The 22,052-nt window shown below is 48.6% G+C and overlaps 1 pseudogene; it reads left to right on the forward strand.

Moving 5' to 3' along the window:
* Positions 1-4: 4 nt before the first annotated feature.
* LOC115190084 (ubiquitin thioesterase zranb1-like) lies at positions 5-21,805 on the forward strand (annotated as a pseudogene).
* The last annotated feature ends 247 nt before the right edge of the window (positions 21,806-22,052 follow it).

Raw genomic sequence — 22,052 nt, forward strand, 5'->3', positions numbered from 1 at the left:
GACCTTCACACTGCCCGCAGGTGACCGACCTGCCCTGTCTTTACTGTACATCAAGCTGTTTGTCCTCAAGTGTTCCTCAGTGATGATGAATTGATGGTTAACAAGCTGTAGGCTAAATGTCCGAGGGAGATTTGTTCATCATGATAAAAAAAATGTGCAAAAGGACTGAAATGTTTGATCCAATTTCAAGTTGTTCTGTATATAAAATACATATAGCAAGTATGTTTAAGTGTGTGAATAAACAATGTAGGTTATCCTCGTAGTACAGTAGCTAGCATTAGTGAGGGAGAGACTGCATCCAGTCTTGTAGTACAGTAGCTAGCCTTAGTGAGGGAGACTGCATCCAGTCTTGCAGTACAGTAGCTAGCCTTAGTGAGGGAGAGACTGCATCCAGTCTTGTAGTACAGTAGCTAGCCTTAGTGAGGGAGAGACTGCATCCAGTCTTGTAGTACAGTAGCTAGTCTTAGTGAGGGAGAGACTGCATCCAGTCTTGTAGTACAGTAGCTAGCCTTAGTGAGGGAGAGACTGCATCCAGTCTTGTAGTACAGTAGCTAGCCTTAGTGAGGGAGAGACTGCATCCAGTCTTGTAGTACAGTAGCTAGCCTTAGTGAGGGAGAGACTGCATCCAGTCTTGTAGTACAGTAGCTAGCCTTAGTGAGGGAGAGAGAGACTGCATCCAGTCTTGTAGTACAGTAGCTAGCCTTAGTGAGGGAGAGACTGCATCCAGTCTTGTAGTACAGTAGCTAGTCTTAGTGAGGGAGAGAGAGGCTGCATCCAGTCTTGTAGTACAGTAGCTAGCCTTAGTGAGGGAGAGACTGCATCCAGTCTTGTAGTACAGTAGCTAGCCTTAGTGAGAGAGAGACTGCATCCAGTCTTGTAGTACAGTAGCTAGCCTTAGTGAGGGAGAGAGAGGCTGCATCCAGTCTTGTAGTACAGTAGCTAGCCTTAGTGAGGGAGAGACTGCATCCAGTCTTGTAGTACAGTAGCTAGCCTTAGTGAGAGAGAGACTGCATCCAGTCTTGTAGTACAGTAGCTAGCCTTAGTGAGGGAGAGAGAGGCTGCATCCAGTCTTGTAGTACAGTAGCTAGCCTTAGTGAGGGAGAGACTGCATCCAGTCTTGTAGTACAGTAGCTAGCCTTAGTGAGAGAGAGACTGCATCCAGTCTTGTAGTACAGTAGCTAGCCTTAGTGAGGGAGAGAGAGAGACTGCAGCCAGTCTTTTCCTGCCTGCATAATATCGTCATTGAGATTTCAGAGATGTGCACTTAACTGTACACACACACACACACACCACACACACACACACCAACACACACCACACACACACACACACACACACACACACACAGTAGAGTTGCCGGGTTGTATTCTGTTTCAGAGCAGGCTAGTATTTCTGTGCAGGCAGAGCTTGGCTTCAGGCCATTACAGTGAGAGGGTTTTCTCTCTCTCTGTCAAGTCCAGTGTATTCACTATTGAGCCAGAGAATGGCCATCAGTGTTCTCTTCTGTGTATGCAGTTAGCCATGCAGCTACTGTGCCTTCAGAAACTATTCATACCACTTGATTTATTCCACATTTTGTTGTTACAGCCTGAATTCAGAATGGATTTTTTTTTTATCTCCCTTTTTCTTTTTCTCAACCATCTAAACACAATAGTCCGCAATGACAAAGTGAAGACATGTTTTTCAGAATTTTTTTGGTTACAAATATATTGAAAATGGAATCTAATTTACTTAAGTATTCACACCCCTTTGCTATGACACTCCAAATTGAGCTCAGGTTCATTCAATTTCTTTTCGTCGTTCTTGATGTCACTGCAACTTTATTTGGAGTCCACCTGCGGCCAATTTTAAATAGTTTGGACATGATTTAGAAAGAAACACACCTGTCTATATAAGGTCTCACAGTTGACAGCGCATGTTCGTGTAGAAACTATACCAGGAAGTCCAAGGAACTCTCCGTAGATCCCTGATAATTGTGATGAGGCATATATCTGGGGAAGGGTATAAAACAATTTCTAGAATCTTGAAAGTTTCCATAATTGGGAAATGGAAAAAATATTGAACTACCCAGACGCTGCCTAGAGCTGGCTGTCTGACCAAACTGAGTTACCGGGCTAGAAGGACCTTGGTCAAGGAGGTGACCAAGAACCCAATGACCACCAATGACTACAGAGTTCCTTGGCTGAGATGTGAGAACCTGCCAGAAGGACAACAGTCTCTACAGCACTTCACCTATCTGGGCTTTATGGGAGAGCGGCCAGACGGAAGCCACTCCTGAGAATAAGGTACATGACAGCACGCCTGGAGTTTGCAAATAGGCGCGTGAAAGACTAAGAGCATAAAGGCAAATTCTGTGGTCTGATGAGACACATCGGATTTTTTTTGTTGTTGTCCTGAATGCAAAGCGCTATGTCTGGAGAAAACCAGACACAGCTCATCACACCATCCCTACCGTGAAGCCGGTGGCAGCATCATGCTATGGGGATGCTTTTCAGCGGCAGGGACTGGGAGACTGGTAAGGATGGAGGGAACAATGTATAGAGCCAAAAACAGGCAAAGCTCGATGAGAACCTGCTTCAGAGTGCAAACGACCTTAAACTGTGGAGATTTACATTTCAACAGGACAATGACCCCAAGCATACAGCCAAAGCGCAACGGGGACTTGCGGTTGAAAATTAGCCGGCTGGCTAAAACCGCACACTTTTACTGAAACGTTGATTAATGTGCACTGTCCCTGTAAAAATAAAATAAACTCAAACGCTGAAATGACTTCAGAACAAGTGTGTGAACATCCTGGGTGGTCCAGCTAAATCCCAGACTTGAATCCCATTTGAAAAATCTGTGGAATAGACTTGAAGATTGCTGTTCACCGCCGCTCGCCAGCTAACTTAACAGAGCTTGAGGAAATCTGTAAGGAAAGAATGGGAGAAAATCCCCGAATCCAGGATGTGCAAAAGCTGATACAGACACACCCAAGACGACTCAAAGCTGAAACGGACATCCCCAAGACGCCTCAAAGCTGAAACAGACATCCCCAAGACGCCTCAAAGCTGAAACGGATTAGTATTGACTAGGGGATGTGAATACTTTTGAAAATTTGATATTTCTGTATTTCATTTTCACTAAATTAGTAAAAATGTCTAAAAACATGTTTTAATTTCGTCATTATGGGGTATTGTGGGTAGATGGGGGAGATTTTTTGTTATTTAAATCCATTTTGAATTCTGTCTGTAACACAACACAGTGTGTAATAGGTCAAGGGGTATGAATTCTTTGTGAAGGCAGCAGTTTATGAAGAGCATGTTTACTGTTCAGTCACCATTGGCAAATGTAGACCGTTTTATGGAGCAGCATTACAAGCATCTTTTCTCAGTGCTGTTTCTATTTTCACTATGACCGTTTTGATTAGTGGGGGTGTTAGGCAGTCAATATAGGCAAATGTGAACAAGGGGCATTTTGTAATCTAGCTGATAAAAAAAAAAAAGCAAATATATTATTAAGTCACCTAATTCCTCTCTCTCTTTCTCTCTCATTGTGTGTTTCTGCAGACATCGAAGACCTGCCCACTGCAGTCCAGGAGAAGCTGTTTGATGAGGTGTTAGATCGAGATGTACAGAAAGGTAAAAAGATCTCAGAGGATTCTGGGTATTTCTCAATATCTCCATCAACCCCATGCCAGGGATACGTACTGCATGTTGTAGATTTACCATTAGAATCAAATATGTGTTTAGGTGTGTGTGTGTGTGTGTGTGTGTGTGTGTGTGTGGTGTGTGTGTGTGTGTGATCCTTTTGCGTCCGTCTCAGATGACCAGATAAAATGATGGAAGACTCTACAAGGTGTCGAAAGCGTTCCACAGGGCTGCTGGCCCATGTTGACTCCAATGCTTCCCACAGTTGTCGTGTTGACTGGATGTCCTTTGGGGTGGTGGACCGTTCTTGATACACACGGGGAAAACTGTTGAGTGTGGGAAAAACCCTGCAGCGTTGCAGTTCTGACACACTCAAACTGGTGCGCCTGGCACCTACTACCATACCCTGTTCAAAAGGCACTTAACTATTTTGTCCATGTCTCAATTGTCTCCAGTCTTAAAAATCCTTCTTTAAACTGTCTTCTCACCTTCATCTACACTGATTGAAGTGGATTTAAGGGATCATAGCTTTCACCTGGATTCACCTGGGCAGTCTGTCATTGAAAGAGCAGGTGTTCCTAATGTTTTGTACACTCAGTGTATATTAGGTGTGAATTTTATGGGTGATAATTCTGCGTCAGTCAGTCTTTTCAGATGAGCTGGTGAAAATGCGAAGAGTCCTCCTTTAGGAGCCCCCAATCTGCTCCTCTTCCCCAGCTAGCTAGTACCTCACCACCCTCTCCTCTCATCAGCTAGCTAGTTACCTCACCACCCTCTCCTCTCCCCAGCTAGCTAGTTACCTCACCACCCTCTCCTCTCCCCAGCTAGCTAGTTACCTCACCACCCTCTCCTCTCCTCAGCTAGCTACGTTACCTCACCACCCTCTCCTCTCCCCAGCTAGCTAGTTACCTCACCACCCTCTCCTCTCCCCAGCTAGCTAGTTACCTCACCACCCTCTCCTCTCCTCAGCTAGCTAGTTACCTCACCACCCTCTCCTCTCCTCAGCTAGCTAGTTACCCTCACCACCCTCTCCTCTCCTCAGCTAGCTAGTTTCCTCTCCTCAGCTAGCTAGTTACCTCCACCACCCTCTCCTCTCCCCAGCTAGCTAGTTACCTCACCACCCTCTCCTCTCCCCAGCTAGCTAGTTACCTCACCACCCTCTCCTCTCCTCAGCTAGCTAGTTACCTCACCACCCTCTCCTCTCCTCAGCTAGCTAGTTACCTCACCACCCTCTCCTCAGCTAGCTAGTTTCCTCTCCTCAGCTAGCTAGTTACCTCACCACCCTCTCCTCTCCCCAGCTAGCTAGTTACCTCTCCCCAGCTAGCTAGTTACCTCCACCACCCTCTCCTCTCCCCAGCTAGCTAGTTACCTCACCGCCCTCTCCTCTCCTCAGCTAGCTAGTTACCTCACCACCCTTTCCTCTCCCCAGCTAGCTAGTTACCTCACCTCCCTCTCCTCTCCCCAGCTAGCTAGTTACCTCACCACCCTCTCCTCTCCCCAGCTAGCTAGTTACCTCACCACCCTCTCCTCTCCTCAGCTAGCTAGTTACCTCACCACCCTCTCACTCTCCTCAGCTAGCTAGTTACCTCACCACCCTCTCCTCTCCCCAGCTAGCTAGTTACCTCACCACCCTCTCCTCTCCCCAGCTAGCTAGTTACCTCACCACCCTCCCTCAGCTAGCTAGTTACCTCACCACCCTCTCCTCTCCCCAGCTAGCTAGTTACCCTCACCACCCTCTCCTCTCCTCCAGCTAGCTAGTTACCTCACCACCCTCTCCCCAGCTAGCTAGTTACCTCACCACCCTCTCCTCAGCTAGCTAGTTACCTCACCACCCTCTCCTCTCCCCAGCTAGCTAGTTACCTCACGCCCTCTCCTCTCCCCAGCTAGCTAGTTACCTCACCAACCTCTCCTCAGCTAGCCTAGTTACCTCACCACCCTCTCCTCTCCCCAGCTAGCTAGTACCTCACCACCCTCTCCTCTCCCCAGCTAGCTAGTTACCCTCACCACCCTCTCCTCTCCCCAGCTAGCTAGTTACCTCACCGCCCTCTCCTCTCCCCAGCTAGCTAGTTACCTCACCCTCTCCTCTCCCCAGCTAGCTAGTTACACTCACCACCCTATCCTCTCCCTCAGCTAGCCTAGTTAACCTAACCGCCCTCTCCTCTCCCCAGCTAGCTAGTTACCTCACCACCCTCTCCTCTCCCCAGCTAGCTAGTTACCCTCACCACCCTCTCCTCTCCCCAGCTAGCTAGTTACCTCACCGCCCTCTCCTCTCCCCAGCTAGCTAGTTACCTCCACCTCCCTCTCCCCAGCTAGCTAGTTACCCTCACCACCCCTCTCCTATCCTCAGCTAGCTAGTTACCTCACACACCCTCTCCTCTCCCAGCTAGCTAGTTACCTAACAACACTCTCCTCTCCCAGCTACCTCACCACCCTCCTCCCAGCTAGCTAGTTACCTCACCACCCTCTCCTCAGCTAGCTAGTTACCTCACCACCCTCTCCTCAGCTAGCTAGTTACCTCACCACCCTCTCCTGCTCCCCCAGCTAGCTAGTTACCCTCACCACCCTCTCATCTCCCCAGCTAGCTAGTTACCTCACCACCCTCTCCTCTCCCCAAGCTAGCTAGTTACCTCACCACCCTCTCCTCTCCCCAGCTAGCTAGTTACCTCACCCGCCCCTCTCCTCTCCCCAGTAGCTAGTTACCTCACCTCCCTCTCCCCAGCTAGCTAGTTACCTCACCACCCCTCTCCTCTCCTCAGCTAGCTAGTTACCTCACCACCCTTCCTCTCCCCAGCTAGCTAGTTACCTCACCACCCCTCTCCTCTCCCCAGCTAGCTAGTTACCCTCACCACCCTCTCCCAGCTAGCTAGTTACCTCACCACCCCTCTCCTCAGCTTAGCTAGTTACCTCACACCCCTCTCCCCAGCTAGCTAGTTACCTCACCGCCCTCTCCTCTCCCCAGCTAGCTAGTTACCTCACCGCCCTCTCCTCAGCTAGCTAGTTACCTCACCCACCCTCTCCTCTCCCCAGCTAGCTAAGTTACCTCACCACCCTCTCCTTCTCCTCAGCTAGCTAGTTACCTCACCACCCTCTCCTCTCCCCAGCTAGCTAGTTACCTCACCGCCTCTCCTCAGCTAGCTAGTTACCTCACCACCCTCTCCTCTCCCCAGCTAGCTAGTTACCTCACCCACCCTCTCCTCTCCTCAGCTAGCTAGTTACCTCACCGCCCTCTCCTCAGCTAGCTAGTTACCTCACCACCCTCTCCTCTCCTCAGCTAGCTAGTTACCATCAGGGTTAACTATACAGGACGTTTCAGCTGTACATCCTTATTAAGTGTTCACCTTGCTCTGATTTTCCCAGGTGTGTCTAGGTCTCGGAGGGTGTCTTGTGACCTATTTCAGCTAGTAGTGTAATTGGGTTACGTGGGAGAAATAGGATGCTCCAGTTGGTTGTTGCAGGGCCAAGTGGAGACGAGAGAAGAAATAAGTCATTGAGTGGCTGTGTCCTCTCTCTCCCTCCCTCTCTAAATGGATAACAATGTGTGTGTTCTCTCTCTCTGTGTGTGTGTGTGTGTGTGTGTGTCCTCTCTCTCCCTCCCTCTCCAAATGGATAACAATTTATGTGTCCTCTCTCTGTGTGTGTGTGTGTGTGTGTGTGTGTGTGTGTGTCCTTTCTCTCTGTCTGTGTGTCCTTTCTCTCTCTTGTGTGTGTGTGTGTCCTTTCTCTGTGTGTGTGTGTGTGTGTGTGTGTGGTCTCTACAGAGCTAGAGGAAGAGTCTCCTCATCATCAACTGGTCTTTGGAGCTGGGTACCAGGCTGGACAGCAGACTGTATGCCATGTGGAAACCGTACACAGGGAGACTGCCTGTTAGACTCGGTACTGCAGGCTACCTGGGGGATATACGACAAGGACTCTGTCCTCCGCAAGACCCTCCACGACAGCCTGCATGACTGCTCTCACTGGTAGGAAACACACGGATATATGGATACACACACACACACACACACACACACAACACACACACACACACACACACACACACACACACACACACACACACTGTCCTCTGCAAAGATTTCCAGGACAGACTGCACGACTGCTCTTCCTGTTGAGAAACACACACACTGTGGCCGGGCTGGTGGCCGGCTGTGGCCCCGTATCCACACGCTGTGGCCAATACAATACAATATAACTTTATTGTTCATATGTTACAGTGAACCCCCAATATTGCGATTCGATGTTCCAAACATATGGCTCACTATAGGTCTGCTACAGAGAGATATGGCTCACTATAGGTCTGCTACAGAGAGATATGGCTCACTATAGGTCCGCTACAGAGAGATATGGCTCACTATAGGTCTGCTACAGAGAGACAGGGCGATATGGCTCACTATAGGTCTGCTACAGAGAGACAGGGAGATATGGCTCACTATAGGTCTGCTACAGAGAGATATGGCTCACTATAGGTCTGCTACAGAGAGATAATGGCTCACTATAGGTCTGCTACAGAGAGATATGGCTCACTTTAGGTCTGCAACAGAGAGATATGGCTCACTATAGGTCCGCTACAGAGAGATATGGCTCACTATAGGTCTGCTACAGAGAGATATGCTCACTATAGGTCTGCTACAGAGAGATATGGCTCACTATAGGTCTGCTCCAGAGAGACAGAGAGATATGGCTCACTATAGGTCTGCTACAGAGAGATATGGCTCACTATAGGTCTGCTACAGGGAGATATGGCTCACTATAGGTCTGCTACAGGGAGACAGAGAGATATGGCTCACTATAGGTCTGCTACAGAGAGATATGGCTCACTATAGGTCTGCTACAGAGAGATATGGCTCACTATAGGTCTGCTACAGAGAGATATGGCTCACTATAGGTCTGCTACAGGGAGATATGGCTCACTATAGGTCTGCTACAGAGAGATATGGCTCACTATAGGTTCTGCTACAGAGAGATATGGCTCACTGTAGGTCTGCTACAGAGAGATATGGCTCACTATAGGTCTGCTACAGAGAGATATGGCTCACTATAGGTCTGCTACAGAGAGACAGGGAGATATGGCTCACTATAGGTCTGCTACAGAGAGATATGGCTCACTATAGGTCTACTACAGAGAGACAGAGAGATATGGCTCACTATAGGTCTGCTACAGGGAGATATGGCTCACTATAGGTCTGCTACAGAGAGATATGGCTCACTATAGGTCTGCTACAGAGAGACAGGGAGATATGGCTCACTATAGGTCTGCTACAGAGAGATATGGCTCACTATAGGTCTGCTACAGAGAGACAGAGAGATATGGCTCACTATAGGTCTTCTACAGAGAGATATGGCTCATTATAGGTCTGCTACAGAGAGACAGAGAGATATGGCTCACTATAGGTCCGCTACAGAGAGATATGGCTCACTATAGGTCTGCTCCAGAGAGATATGGCTCACTATAGGTCTGCTACAGAGAGATATGGCTCACTATAGGTCTGCTACAGGGAGATATGGCTCACTATAGGTCTGCTCCAGAGAGATATGGCTCACTATAGGTCTGCTCCAGAGAGATATGGTTCACTATAGGTCTGCTACAGAGATATATGGCTCACTATAGGTCTGCTCCAGAGAGACAGAGAGATATGGCTCACTATAGGTCTGCTACAGAGAGATATGGCTCACTATAGGTCTGCTACAGAGAGACAGAGAGATATGGCTCACTATAGGTCTGCTACAGAGAGATATGGCTCACTATAGGTCTACTACAGAGAGATATGGCTCACTATAGGTCTGCTACAGATAGATATGGCTCACTATAGGTCTGCTACAGAGAGATATGGCTCACTATAGGTCTGCTACAGAGAGATATGGCTCACTATAGGTCTGCTACAGAGAGACAGAGAGATATGGCTCACTATAGGTCTGCTACAGAGAGATATGGCTCACTATAGGTCTGCTACAGAGAGATATGGCTCACTATAGGTCTGCTACAGAGAGATATGGCTCACTATAGGTCCGCTACAGAAAGATATGGCTCACTATAGGTTCGCTACAGAGAGACAGGGAGATATGGCTCACTATAGGTCTGCTACAGAGAGACAGGGAGATATGGCTCACTATAGGTCTGCTACAGAGAGATATGGCTCACTTTAGGTCTGCTACAGAGAGATATGGCTCACTATAGGTCTGCTACAGAGAGATATGGCTCACTATAGGTCCACTACAGAGAGATATGGCTCACTATAGGTCTGCTACAGAGAGATATGGCTCACTATAGGTCTGCTCCAGAGAGACAGAGAGATATGGCTCACTATAGGTCTGCTACAGAGAGATATGGCTCACTATAGGTCTGCTACAGGGAGATATGGCTCACTATAGGTCTGCTACAGGGAGATATGGCTCACTATAGGTCTGCTACAGGGAGACAGAGAGATATGGCTCACTATAGGTCTGCTACAGAGAGATATGGCTCACTTTAGGTCTGCTACAGAGAGATATGGCTCACTATAGGTCTGCTACAGAGAGATATGGCTCACTATAGGTCTGCTACAGAGAGATATGGCTCACTATAGGTCTGCTACAGAGAGATATGGCTCACTATAGGTCTGCTACAGAGATATATGGCTCACTATAGGTCTGCTCCAGAGAGATATGGCTCACTATAGGTTCTGCTACAGAGAGACAGAGAGATATGGCCCACTATAGGTCCGCTACAGAGAGACAGAGACAGATATCCCGATATGTAACTATCAGTATTTTCCTCCATCACTAAGTGGAGCCTTGTTGCAGAGTAGGAGACTCCCGGCAGGTAGTTACATCCATAGGAGATTAGATGATGGCTACTGCTGTCTAGCTGGTTCTTTGGGTTGTCTTTGATCCTTGGCAGGAAAAGCTAATGAGGTGTTTGTTCTGTATTCCAGGTTCTACACACGATGGAAGGAGTGGGAGTCCTGGTAATGAGGTGTTTGTTCTGCGTTGCAGGTTCTACACACGGTGGAAGGAGTGGGAGTCCTGGTAATGAGGTGTTTGTTCTGTATTCCAGGTTCTACACACGGTGGAAGGAGTGGGAGTCCTGGTAATGAGGTGTTTGTTCTGTATTCCAGGTTCTACACACGGTGGAAGGAGTGGGAGTCCTGGTAATGAGGTGTTTGTTCTGTGTTCCAGGTTCTACACACGGTGGAAGGAGTGGGAGTCCTGGTAATGAGGTGTTTGTTCTGTATTCCAGGTTCTACACACGGTGGAAGGAGTGGGAGTCCTGGTAATGAGGTGTTTGTTCTGTATTCCAGGTTCTACACACGGTGGAAGGAGTGGGAGTCCTGGTAATGAGGTGTTTGTTCTGTATTCCAGGTTCTACACACGGTGGAAGGAGTGGGAGTCCTGGTAATGAGGTGTTTGTTCTGTATTCCAGGTTCTACACACGGTGGAAGGAGTGGGAGTCCTGGTAATGAGGTGTTTGTTCTGTATTCCAGGTTCTACACACGGTGGAAGGAGTGGGAGTCCTGGTAATGAGGTGTTTGTTCTGTATTCCAGGTTCTACACACGGTGGAAGGAGTGGGAGTCCTGGTAATGAGGTGTTTGTTCTGTGTTCCAGGTTCTACACACGGTGGAAGGAGTGGGAGTCCTGGTAATGAGGTGTTTGTTCTGTATTCCAGGTTCTACACACGGTGGAAGGAGTGGGAGTCCTGGTATTCTCAGAGTTTTGGTCTCCACTTCTCCCTCCGAGAGGAACAGTGGCAGGAGGACTGGGCTTTCATACTCTCTCTGGCCAGCCAGGTAACACACACACACACACACACACACACACACACACACACACACACACACACACACACACACACACACACACAGAGAGAGATCAGCCTTTCTATCTGCTTTTGTATTATATAATGCCATGTTATTATTTGATGTACTTTGTTTATCTGATCTGAGTTATACAATATACAGCTGTCACTATCATGACCAAATCATGTGAAAGTTTCTCAAATTGATTGAAATGCTAATGGCAGCGTAGCCTAGTGGTTAGAGAGTTGGACTAGTAACCGAAAGGTTGCAAGTTTGAATCCCTGAGCTGACAAGGTAAAAATCTGTTGTTCTGCCCCTGAACAAGGCAGTTAACCCACTGTTTCCTGGTAGGCCGTCATTATAAATAAGAATTTGTTCTTAACTGACTTACCTAGTTAAATAAAGGTCAAATAAATAAAAAATAAAAATGACTTGAATGGGATTTGTGCCACCAATGCTAAAACATTAGCATGTGGCAAAAGGGCCAGGAAAACTAAACCAGAGAACGGATTGCTGTCATACCTTGTCCATAGATTGTTGACAGGATAAGAAAACCAATGTCATTTGGGTAGACTATCCCTTTAAGCCTTCCATTGTGAGGAGACTAAAGTATTGTAGTACATTGAATATCTCCTAATCACCAATCTCATGTCTGTCTGTTTTCCTGTCTGTCTGTCTGTCTGTTTTCCTGTCTACCTGCCTGTTTTCCTGTCTGTCTGTCTGCCTGCCTGTTTTCCTGTCTACCTGCCTGTTTTCCTGTCTGCCTGTTTTCCTGTCTGCCTGTTTTCCTGTCTGTCTGTCTGTCTGTTTTCCTGTCTACCTGCCTGTTTTCCTGTCTGTCTGTGTCTGTCTTCCTGTCTGTCTGTCTGTCTGTTTTCCTGTCTGTCTGTCTGTTTTCCTGTCTGTCTGTCTGTCTGTTTTCCTGTCTACCTGCCTGTTTTTCCTGTCTGTCTGTCTTCCTGTCTGTTTTCCTGTCTTCCTGTCTGTCTGTTTTCCCCCCAGCCTGGTGCCAGCCTGGAACAGACTCACATCTTTGTTCTAGCGCACATTCTTCGTCGACCAATCATCGTGTACGGAGTGAAGTATTACAAGAGTTTCCGTGGAGAAAACGTTAGGCTACACTCGTTTCCAAGGTGAGTACAGAAACGTTAGGCTACACTCGTTTCCAAGGTGATCGGAGAAACGTTAGGCTACACTCGTTTCCAAGGAGAGTGGAGAGGAGAAACGTTAGGCTACACTCGTTTCCAAGGTGAGTGGAGAAACGTTAGGCTACACTCGTTTCCAAGGTGAGTGCAGAAACGTTAGGCTACACTCGTTTCCAAGGTGATCGGAGAAAACGTTAGGCTACACTCGTTTCCAAGGTGAGTGGAGCGGAGAAACGTTAGGCTACACTCGTTTCCAAGGTGAGTGGAGCGGAGAAACGTTAGGCTACACTCGTTTCCAAGGTGAGTGGAGCGGAGAAACGTTAGGCTACACTCGTTTCCAAGGTGAGTGCAGAAACGTTAGGCTACACTCGTTTCCAAGGTGAGCGGAGCGGAGAAACGTTAGGCTACACTCGTTTCCAAGGTGAGTGCAGAAACGTTAGGCTACACTCGTTTCCAAGGTGAGCGGAGAAACGTTAGGCTACACTCGTTTCCAAGGTGAGTGGAGCGGAGAAACGTTAGGCTACACTCGTTTCCAAGGTGAGCGGAGCGGAGAAACGTTAGGCTACACTCGTTTCCAAGGTGAGCGGAGCGGAGAAACCTTAGGCTACACTCGTTTCCAAGGTGAGCGGAGCGGAGAAACGTTAGGCTCCACTCGTTTCCAAGGTGAGTGGAGAAACGTTAGGCTACACTCGTTTCCAAGGTGAGTGGAGCGGAGAAACGTTAGGCTACACTCGTTTCCAAGGTGAGTGGAGCGGAGAAACGTTAGGCTACACTCGTTTCCAAGGTGAGTGGAGCGGAGAAACGTTAGGCTACACTCGTTTCCAAGGTGAGTGCAGAAACGTTAGGCTACACTCGTTTCCAAGGTGAGTGCAGAAACGTTAGGCTCCACTCGTTTCCAAGGTGAGCGGAGCGGAGAAAACGTTAGGCTACACTCGTTTCCAAGGTGAGTGCAGAAACGTTAGGCTACACTCGTTTCCAAGGTGAGTGGAGAAACGTTAGGCTACACTCGTTTCCAAGGTGAGTGGAGAAACGTTAGGCTACACTCGTTTCCAAGGTGAGTGGAGCGGAGAGAACGTTAGGCTACACTCGTTTCCAAGGTGAGTGGAGCGGAGAAGAAAACGTTAGGCTATACTCGTTTCCAAGGTGAGTGGAGCGGAGAAACGTTAGGCTACACTCGTTTCCAAGGTGAGTGCAGAAACGTTAGGCTACACTCGTTTCCAAGGTGAGTGCAGAAACGTTAGGCTACACTCGTTTCCAAGGTGAGTGCAGAAACGTTAGGCTACACTCGTTTCCAAGGTGAGTGCAGAAACGTTAGGCTCCACTCGTTTCCAAGGTGAGCGGAGCGGAGAACGTTAGGCTACACTCGTTTCCAAGGTGAGTGCAGAAACGTTAGGCTACACTCGTTTCCAAGGTGAGTGGAGAAACGTTAGGCTACACTCGTTTCCAAGGTGAGTGGAGCGGAGAAACGTTAGGCTACACTCGTTTCCAAGGTGAGCGGAGTGGAGAAACGTTAGGCTACACTCGTTTCCAAGGTGAGCGGAGCGGAAGAAACGTTAGGCTACACTCGTTTCCAAGGTGAGCGGAGTGGAGAAACGTTAGGCTACACTCGTTTCCAAGGTGAGTGGAGCGGTAAAATCATTATCTTGGGAGTCTATTGTGATAATATGCAGGTTTAACGTAGCGCTTTACAAGGACCCAGACACTTCATTCCTCCAAGCGTAATGGGCAGCTACGTAACGGTTATAGCTATAACTCACAGACCAGTCAGTCTGACCCCAGACCTGTAGAGAGAGAGAAACACACACACTTCATGTCATTATAGAGTGGGTGGCAGGACTTTAACAACCTGGACCCTGCATGAAAACAATCAGGTGAAATAGTGTGTTATTAGACCAGAGGAAGCTGTAGATAGAGACTGTGTGTGTGTGTGTGTGTGTGTGTGTGTGTGTGTGTGTGTGTGTGTGTGTGTGTGTACCTAAGCTGAGCCTACATATGAAACCTTATAGGAACAACATGGTTGCTGGGTAACATCAAAACTACACAGATCTCCAAATCCTTTCCTTTCATGTTCTAAACAGACTACAATTAATAGAAAAGCTCTAGCAACCAATGCATGCAACACTAGATCATGAAAAGGACCACTCAAGGACCTCGTTTGGGAATAAGTGTTTTCATTTGCTATTATTTTGGGATCAAATAAAATCTTAATAAAATCAAATTTTATGTGTAGACTTTACCGTGACATGCTTACTTACGAGCTCTTTCCCAACATTGCAGTTAAAAAGTACGAAAATTAGCAAATTGATAAGAAAATTGTAGCACAATAAAATAAACGAGGCTATATACAGTCTATATACAAGGAGTAGCTGTACCGAGTAGGGTAGTGGAGTATGAGGTAGTATGAGTCAGTGTACGAGGTAGTAGTGAGTCGGGGTACTGGGGTACGAGGTAGTAGTGAGTCGGGGTACTGGGGTACGAGGTAGTAGTGAGTCGGGGTACTGGGGTACGAGGTAGTAGTGAGTCGGGGTACTGGGGTACGAGGTAGTAGTGAGTCGGGGTAGGGGTGTACGAGGTAGTAGTGAGTCGGGGTACTGGGGTACGAGGTAGTAGTAAGTCGGGGTACTGGGGTACGAGGTAGTAGTGAGTCGGGGTAGTAGAGTACGAGGTAGTAGTGAGTCGGGGTAGTTGTGAGTCGGGGTAGTGGGGTACGAGGGTAGTAGTGAGTCGGGGTACTGGGGTACGAGGTAGTAGTGAGTCGGGGGTACTGGGGTACGAGGTAGTAGTGAGTCGGGGTACTGGGTACGAGGGTAGTAGTGAGTCGGGGGTACTGGGGTACGAGGTAGTAGTGAGTCGGGGGTACGAGGTGAGTCGGGGTACTGGGGTAAGAGGTAGTAGGGAGTCGGGGTACTGGGGTACGAGGTAGTGAGTGAGTCGGGGTAGTAGAGTACGACGGTAGTAGTGAGTCGGGGTAGTTGTGAGTCGGGGTAGTGGGGTACGAGGTAGTTGTGAGTCGGGGTAGTGGGGGTACGAGTAGTAGTGAGTCGGGGTACGGGGTATGAGGTAGTAGTGAGTCGGGGTACTTACTGGGGTACGAGTAGTAGTGAGTCGGTACTGGGGTACGAGGTAGTAGTGAGTCGGGATAGTGGGGTACGAGGTAGTAGTGAGTCGGGATAGTGGAGTACGAGGTAGTAGTGAGTCGGGGTACGAGGTAGTAGAGAGTCGGGTACTGGGGTACGAGGTGAGTCGGGGTACTGGGGTACGAGGTAGTAGTGAGTCGGTGTACTGGGGTACGAGGTAGTAGTGAGTCGGGGTACTTACTGGGGTACAAGGTAGTGGTGAGTCGGGGTACTGGTGTATGAGGTAGTAGTGAGTCGGGGTACTGGGGTACGAGGTAGTAGTGAGTCGTGTACTGGGTACGAGGTAGTAGTGAGTCGGGTACTGGGGGTACAGGTAGTAGTGAGTCGGGGTACGAGGTAGTAGTGAGTCGGGTACTGGGGTACGAGGTAGTAGTGAGTCCGGGGTAACGAGGTAGTAGTGAGTCGGGTACTGGGGTACGAGGTGAGTCGGGGTAACTGGGGTACGAGGTAGTAGTGAGTCGGGGTACTGGGGTACGAGGTAGTAGTGAGTCGGGGTACTGGGGTACGAGGTAGTAGTGAGTCGGGGTACGAGGTAGTAGTAAGTCGGGGTACGAGGTAGTAGTGAGTCGGGTACTGGGGTACGAGGTGAGTCGGGGTACTGGGGTACGAGGTAGTAGTGAGTCGGGGTACTGGGGTACGAGGTAGTAGTGAGTCGGGGTACTTACTGGGGTACGAGGTAGTGGTGAGTCCGGGGTACTTACTGGGGTACGAGGTAGTAGTAGTGAGTCGGGGTAGTGGGGTACGAGGTAGTAGTGAGTCGGTGTACTGGGGTACGAGGTAGTAGTGAGTCGGGGTGCTGGGGTACGAGGTAGTAGTAAGTCGGGGTACAAGGTAGTAGTGAGTCGGGTACTGGGGTACGAGGTGAGTCGGGGTACTGGGGTACGAGGTAGTAGTGAGTCGGTGTACTGGGGTACGAGGTAGTAGTGAGTCGGGGGTACTTACTGGGGTACGATGTATTAGTGAGTCGGTGTACTGGGGTACGAGGTAGTAGTGAGTCGGGGTACTTACTGGGTACGAGGTAGTAGTGAGTCGGGGTACTTACTGGGGTACGAGGTAGTAGTAGTGAGTCGGGGTAGTGGGGTACGAGGTAGTAGGGAGTCGGGGTACTGGGGTATGAGGTAGTAGTGAGTCGGGGGTACTTACTGGGATACGAGGTAGTAGTGAGTCGGTAGTGGGGTACGAGGTAGTAGTGAGTCGGGGTACTGGGGTACGAGGTAGTAGTGAGTCGGGATAGTGGAGTACGAGGTAGTAGTGAGTCGGGGTACTGGGGTACGAGGTAGTAGTGAGTCGGGGTACGAGGTAGTAGAGAGTCGGGTACTGGGGTACGAGGTGAGTCGGGGTACTGGGGTACGAGGTAGTAGTGAGTCGGTGTACTGGGGTACGAGGTAGTAGTGAGTCGGGGTACTTACTGGGGTACGAGGTAGTGGTGAGTCGGGGTACTGGGGTACGAGGTATTAGTGAGTTGGTGTACTGGGGTACGAGGTGAGTCGGTGTACTGGTGTATGAGGTAGTAGTGAGTCGGTGTAGTGGGGTATGAGGTGAGTCAGGGTACTGGGGTACGAGGTAGTAGTGAGTCGGGGTACTGGGGTACGAGGTAGTAGTAGTGAGTCGGGGTAGTGGGGTACGAGGTAGTAGTGAGTCGGTGTACTGGGGTACGAGGTAGTAGGGAGTCGGGGTACTGGGGTACGAGGTAGTAGTGAGTCGGGTACTGGGGTACGAGGTAGTAGTGAGTCGGGGTACGAGGTAGTAGTGAGTCGGGTACTGGGGTACGAGGTGAGTCGGGGTACTGGGGTACGAGGTAGTAGTGAGTCGGTGTACTGGGGTACTAGGTAGTAGTGAGTCGGGGTACTTACTGGGGTACAAGGTAGTGGTGAGTCGGGGTACGAGGTAGTAGTAGTGAGTCGGGGTAGTGGGGTACGAGGTAGTAGTGAGTCGGTGTACTGGGGTACGAGGTAGTAGTGAGTCGGGGTGCTGGGGTACGAGGTAGTAGTAAGTCGGGGTACGAGGTAGTAGTGAGTCGGGTACTGGGGTACGAGGTGAGTCGGAGTACTGGGGTACGAGGTAGTAGTGAGTCGGTGTACTGGGGTACGAGATAGTAGTGAGTCGGGGTACTTACTGGGGTACGAGGTAGTAGTGAGTCGGGGTACTTACTGGGTACGAGGTAGTAGTAGTGAGTCGGGGTAGTGGGGTACGAGGTAGTAGTGAGTCGGTGTACTGGGGTACGAGGTAGTAGTGAGTCGGGGTGCTGGGGTACGAGGTAGTAGGAAGTCGGGGTACGAGGTAGTAGTGAGTCGGGGTAGTTGTGAGTCGGGGTAGTGGGGTACGAGGTATTAGTGAGTTGGTGTACTGGGGTACGAGGTGAGTCGGTGTACTGGTGTATGAGGTAGTAGTGAGTCAGTGTACTGGGGTACGAGGTGAGTCGGTGTACTGGTGTATGAGGTAGTAGTGAGTCGGTGTAGTGGGGTATGAGGTGAGTCAGGGTACTGGGGTACGAGGTAGTAGTGAGTCGGGGTACTGGGGTACGAAGTAGTAGTGAGTCGGGGTTACTGGGGTACGAGGTAGTAGTGAGTCGGGGTAGTGGGGTACGAGGTAGTAGTGAGTCGGTGTACTGGGGGTACGAGGTAGTAGTGAGTCAGGGTACTGGGGTACGAGGTGAGTTGGGGTACTGGGGTATGAGGTAGTAGTGAGTCGGGTACTGGGGTACGAGGTGAGTCGGGGTACTGGGGTACGAGGTAGTAGTGAGTCGGGGTACGAGGTAGTAGTGAGTCGGGGTAGTGGGGTACGAGGTAGTAGTGAGTCGGGGTACTGGGGTACGAGGTAGTAGTGAGTCGGGGTAGTGGGGTACGAGGTAGTTGGAGGGATAGTACTAAAATCTATGTACATGTCGGTAGGAGAGAAAGGCACAAAGTCTGGGTAGCCATTTGATTAACTGTTCAACAGTCTAATGGCTTTGGGGTAGAAGCTGTTCAGGAGCCTTTTGGACCTAGACTCGACGACTCGGTACCGCTTGCCGTGCGGTAGCAGAGGGAACAGACTGTGACTTGGGTGGCTGGAGTTTTTAGAGCCTTTCTTTTGACACCGCCTGGTATAGAGGTCCTGGATGACTGGGACCTCTGTACTAGTGATGTACTGGGACGTACACGGCTGACCTGTCTCTCTACCTGTACAGGTGTGTACCTGTCTCTCTACCTGTACAGGTGTGTACCTGTCTCTCTACCTGTACAGGTGTGTACCTGTCTCTCTACCTGTACAGGTGTGTACCTGTCTGAGACTGACCTGTCTCTCTACCTGTACAGGTGTGTACCTGCCCCTGTTGTGGGAGCAGAGCTTCTGTTGGAAGAGTCCCATCGCCCTGGGTTACACGCGTGGACACTTCTCTGCCCTGGTCGCCATGGAGAACGACGGCTACGACAATCGCGGCGCGGGCGCCAACCTCAACACCGACGACGACGTCACCGTAACCTTCCTGCCGCTGGTGGACAGCGAGAGGAAACTGCTGCACGTACATTTCCTGTCTGCACACGAGGTAAACATTAACTCTTAGCCTACAATTTCCGCGCGCCCCCAGCGTAAATCTAATTACATAATATTAAAATACATCTGTTTAAACTATAGAAAGATGTTTTTTTTTTTATATATATATATATATATAACTGTCACTTTACTGTCAGTTATACCCACATACATTAATAACTGTCCTATTACTGTCACTTATACCCACACACATTAATAACTGTCCCATCACTGGCAGTTATACCCACATACATTAATAACTGTCCCATCACTGGCAGTTATACCCCACATACATTAATAACTGTCCCATCACTGGCAGTTATACCCACATACATTAATAACTGTCCCTTTACTGTCAGTTATACCCACATACATTAATAACTGTCACTTATACCCACATACATTAATAACTGTCACTTATACCCACATACATTAATAACTGTCACTTTACTGTCAGTTATACCCACATACATTAATAACTGTCCTATTACTGTCACTTATACCCACACACATTAATAACTGTCCCATCACTGGCAGTTATACCCACATACATTAATAACTGTCCCATCACTGGCAGTTATACCCACATACATTAATAACTGTCCCTTTACTGTCAGTTATACCCACATACATTAATAACTGTCACTTATACCCACATACATTAATAACTGTCCCTTTACTGTCAGTTATACCCACATACATTAATAACTGTCCCTTTACTGTCAGTTATACCCACATACATTACATTCTAGTTTGCTTAGTTTTTTTGTTAATTCTTTCCAATGTGTGTCTCTCTATCTGTCTAGATGGGTAATGAGGAGCAGCAGAAGTTGTTGAGGGAGTGGTTGGACTGCTGTGTAACAGATACATTGTCTAAAGCATGGTTTCTCTCTCTCTCTCTCTCTCTCTCTGTCTCCTACCTCTCTCTCTCTCTCTCTCTCTCCTCTCTCTCTCTCTCTCCTCTTTCTCCTACCTCTCTCTGTCTCCTACCTCTCTCTCTCTCTCTCTTTCTCCTCTCTCTCTCTCTCTCTCTCTCTCTTTCTCCTACCTCTCTCTGTCTCCTACCTCTCTCTCTCTGTCTCCTACCTCTCTCTCTCTCTATCTCTTTCTCCTCTCTCTCTCTCTCTCTCTCTTTCTCTGTCTCCTCCCTCTCTCTCTCTCTCTCTCTCTAGATGGGTAACGAGGAGCAGCAGGAGAAGTTGTTGAGGGAGTGGTTGGACTGCTGTGTAACGGAGGGAGGCATGCTGGCCGCAATGCAGAAGTCGTCCCGTCGACGCAACCACCCTCTGGTCACACCAATGGTGGAGAACTGGCTGGATGGATACCGACAGATCTGTCCCTGCGCCTCTCTCTCCGACGGGGAGGAGGGAGGATGAAGATGAGTGAAGGAGGTGAAGGACACAGTGACAGACACAGGAGAGGGTGACAGAGGAGGAGATGGCGTCACTGGATGGGACTCGAGACCACTAGCATCCTTCATACAGTACCATACGCCTCCTCACCTCGAAGAGGATCGACGGTCTTCTGCGCTGCCACCTGAGGCTGTATCCCAAAGCACATAGGGGTTCTGCTCAAAAAAGTAGTGCGCACTATATAGGGAATAGGTTGCCATTTGGGACGCGGGCGGAGCGTTCAATGGTCTTTTCACTCTGCCGTCTCAGAAGCACTGAAGAGAGGAGACTTGCCCTGGTTCTGAAAGAACACTCTAGAACACGTTCTAGAATCTCCTCGACAAAACCATGACAACAACAATGGGTGCGTTCGTAAATTCACTCAGGAGAGCCTTGTCAGGTTGTAAATTCAGAGCGCACAACGGCAATCAAGCACCCAAGCTAACTGGCTAATGTTGGTTAGCTTGCTAGCTACTTCCAGATACATAATGAGAGAACAACTCACTCTGACTATTTTACTCTCCCTAGTAGAGCAGGTTAGGCTGTTACATGTTATCCAGAGTGTTTGTAACTGTTCTGTTGGCAACAATTGAATTACGTTATTTTTAGTTTTTTTTGCAGAGGTTTACTGACACCGGTCATATTCAGCGGGTGTTGCGTGTTTTTATAAATGAATCAGATATTCTGTCCCTCTCTCACACTGACGACAGTGTTCTGAAATGGGAGTAGATAGCCGGAGGGAATTTACGAACGCCCCCCAAGGACAGCGACTACCACAAGTAGCAACCCATAGTATTTTAAATAAACAACTATAGTTTGTGAAATGTTAATCATCTTTAAAATATTTAGTTTTTCCATTTCTCCCAGTGTAATTATTTATCCATCATTGTAATAATGCATGTGTTGTATAAATGATGTACTAGGAAACAACAACAAAAATACCAGCATCAAAGTGGAAGACAGGAATCCTCATTGACCATCACTACTATGGACATCTACCTACGAAACCACATTACTTAACAATTTTTCTAAAGTGTTCCGCTACCTATTTTGTTATTGAGAATACTTGTCGTTTTCAATCCCCTCCACCAGAGAGAAGTAGCGCTATGTTTAGGAAGCTATAGTTATATTTAAGGAAACTTAAGACTGCTGCACTCATGAAATTAAACTATTCTATTTAGAGGATTATAAATGCTAACAGAATTAGCTTAAAAGCTAAAGCAGAGTTATTAAGGAGACTTTTCATCCCACAATGTGTGTATCTACAAGGTTAACCAGGAAGAGCATCTGTTTTTCTGGATCGTTTATCCCTTCTGCAAAATCCTTTAAAAAAGTTGGATGGTAAAACTATGTTTAGGAGAGCGAGGGAGAGAGAGGGGCACAGGGAGAGCGAGAGAGAGAGAGGGGTACAGGGAGAGCAAGAGAGAGAGGGGTACAGGGAGAGCGAGAGAGAGAGAGGGGTACAGG

The sequence above is a fragment of the Salmo trutta genome, unplaced genomic scaffold, assembly GCF_901001165.1.
Source record: "Salmo trutta unplaced genomic scaffold, fSalTru1.1, whole genome shotgun sequence".
Classification (NCBI taxonomy): domain Eukaryota; kingdom Metazoa; phylum Chordata; class Actinopteri; order Salmoniformes; family Salmonidae; genus Salmo; species Salmo trutta.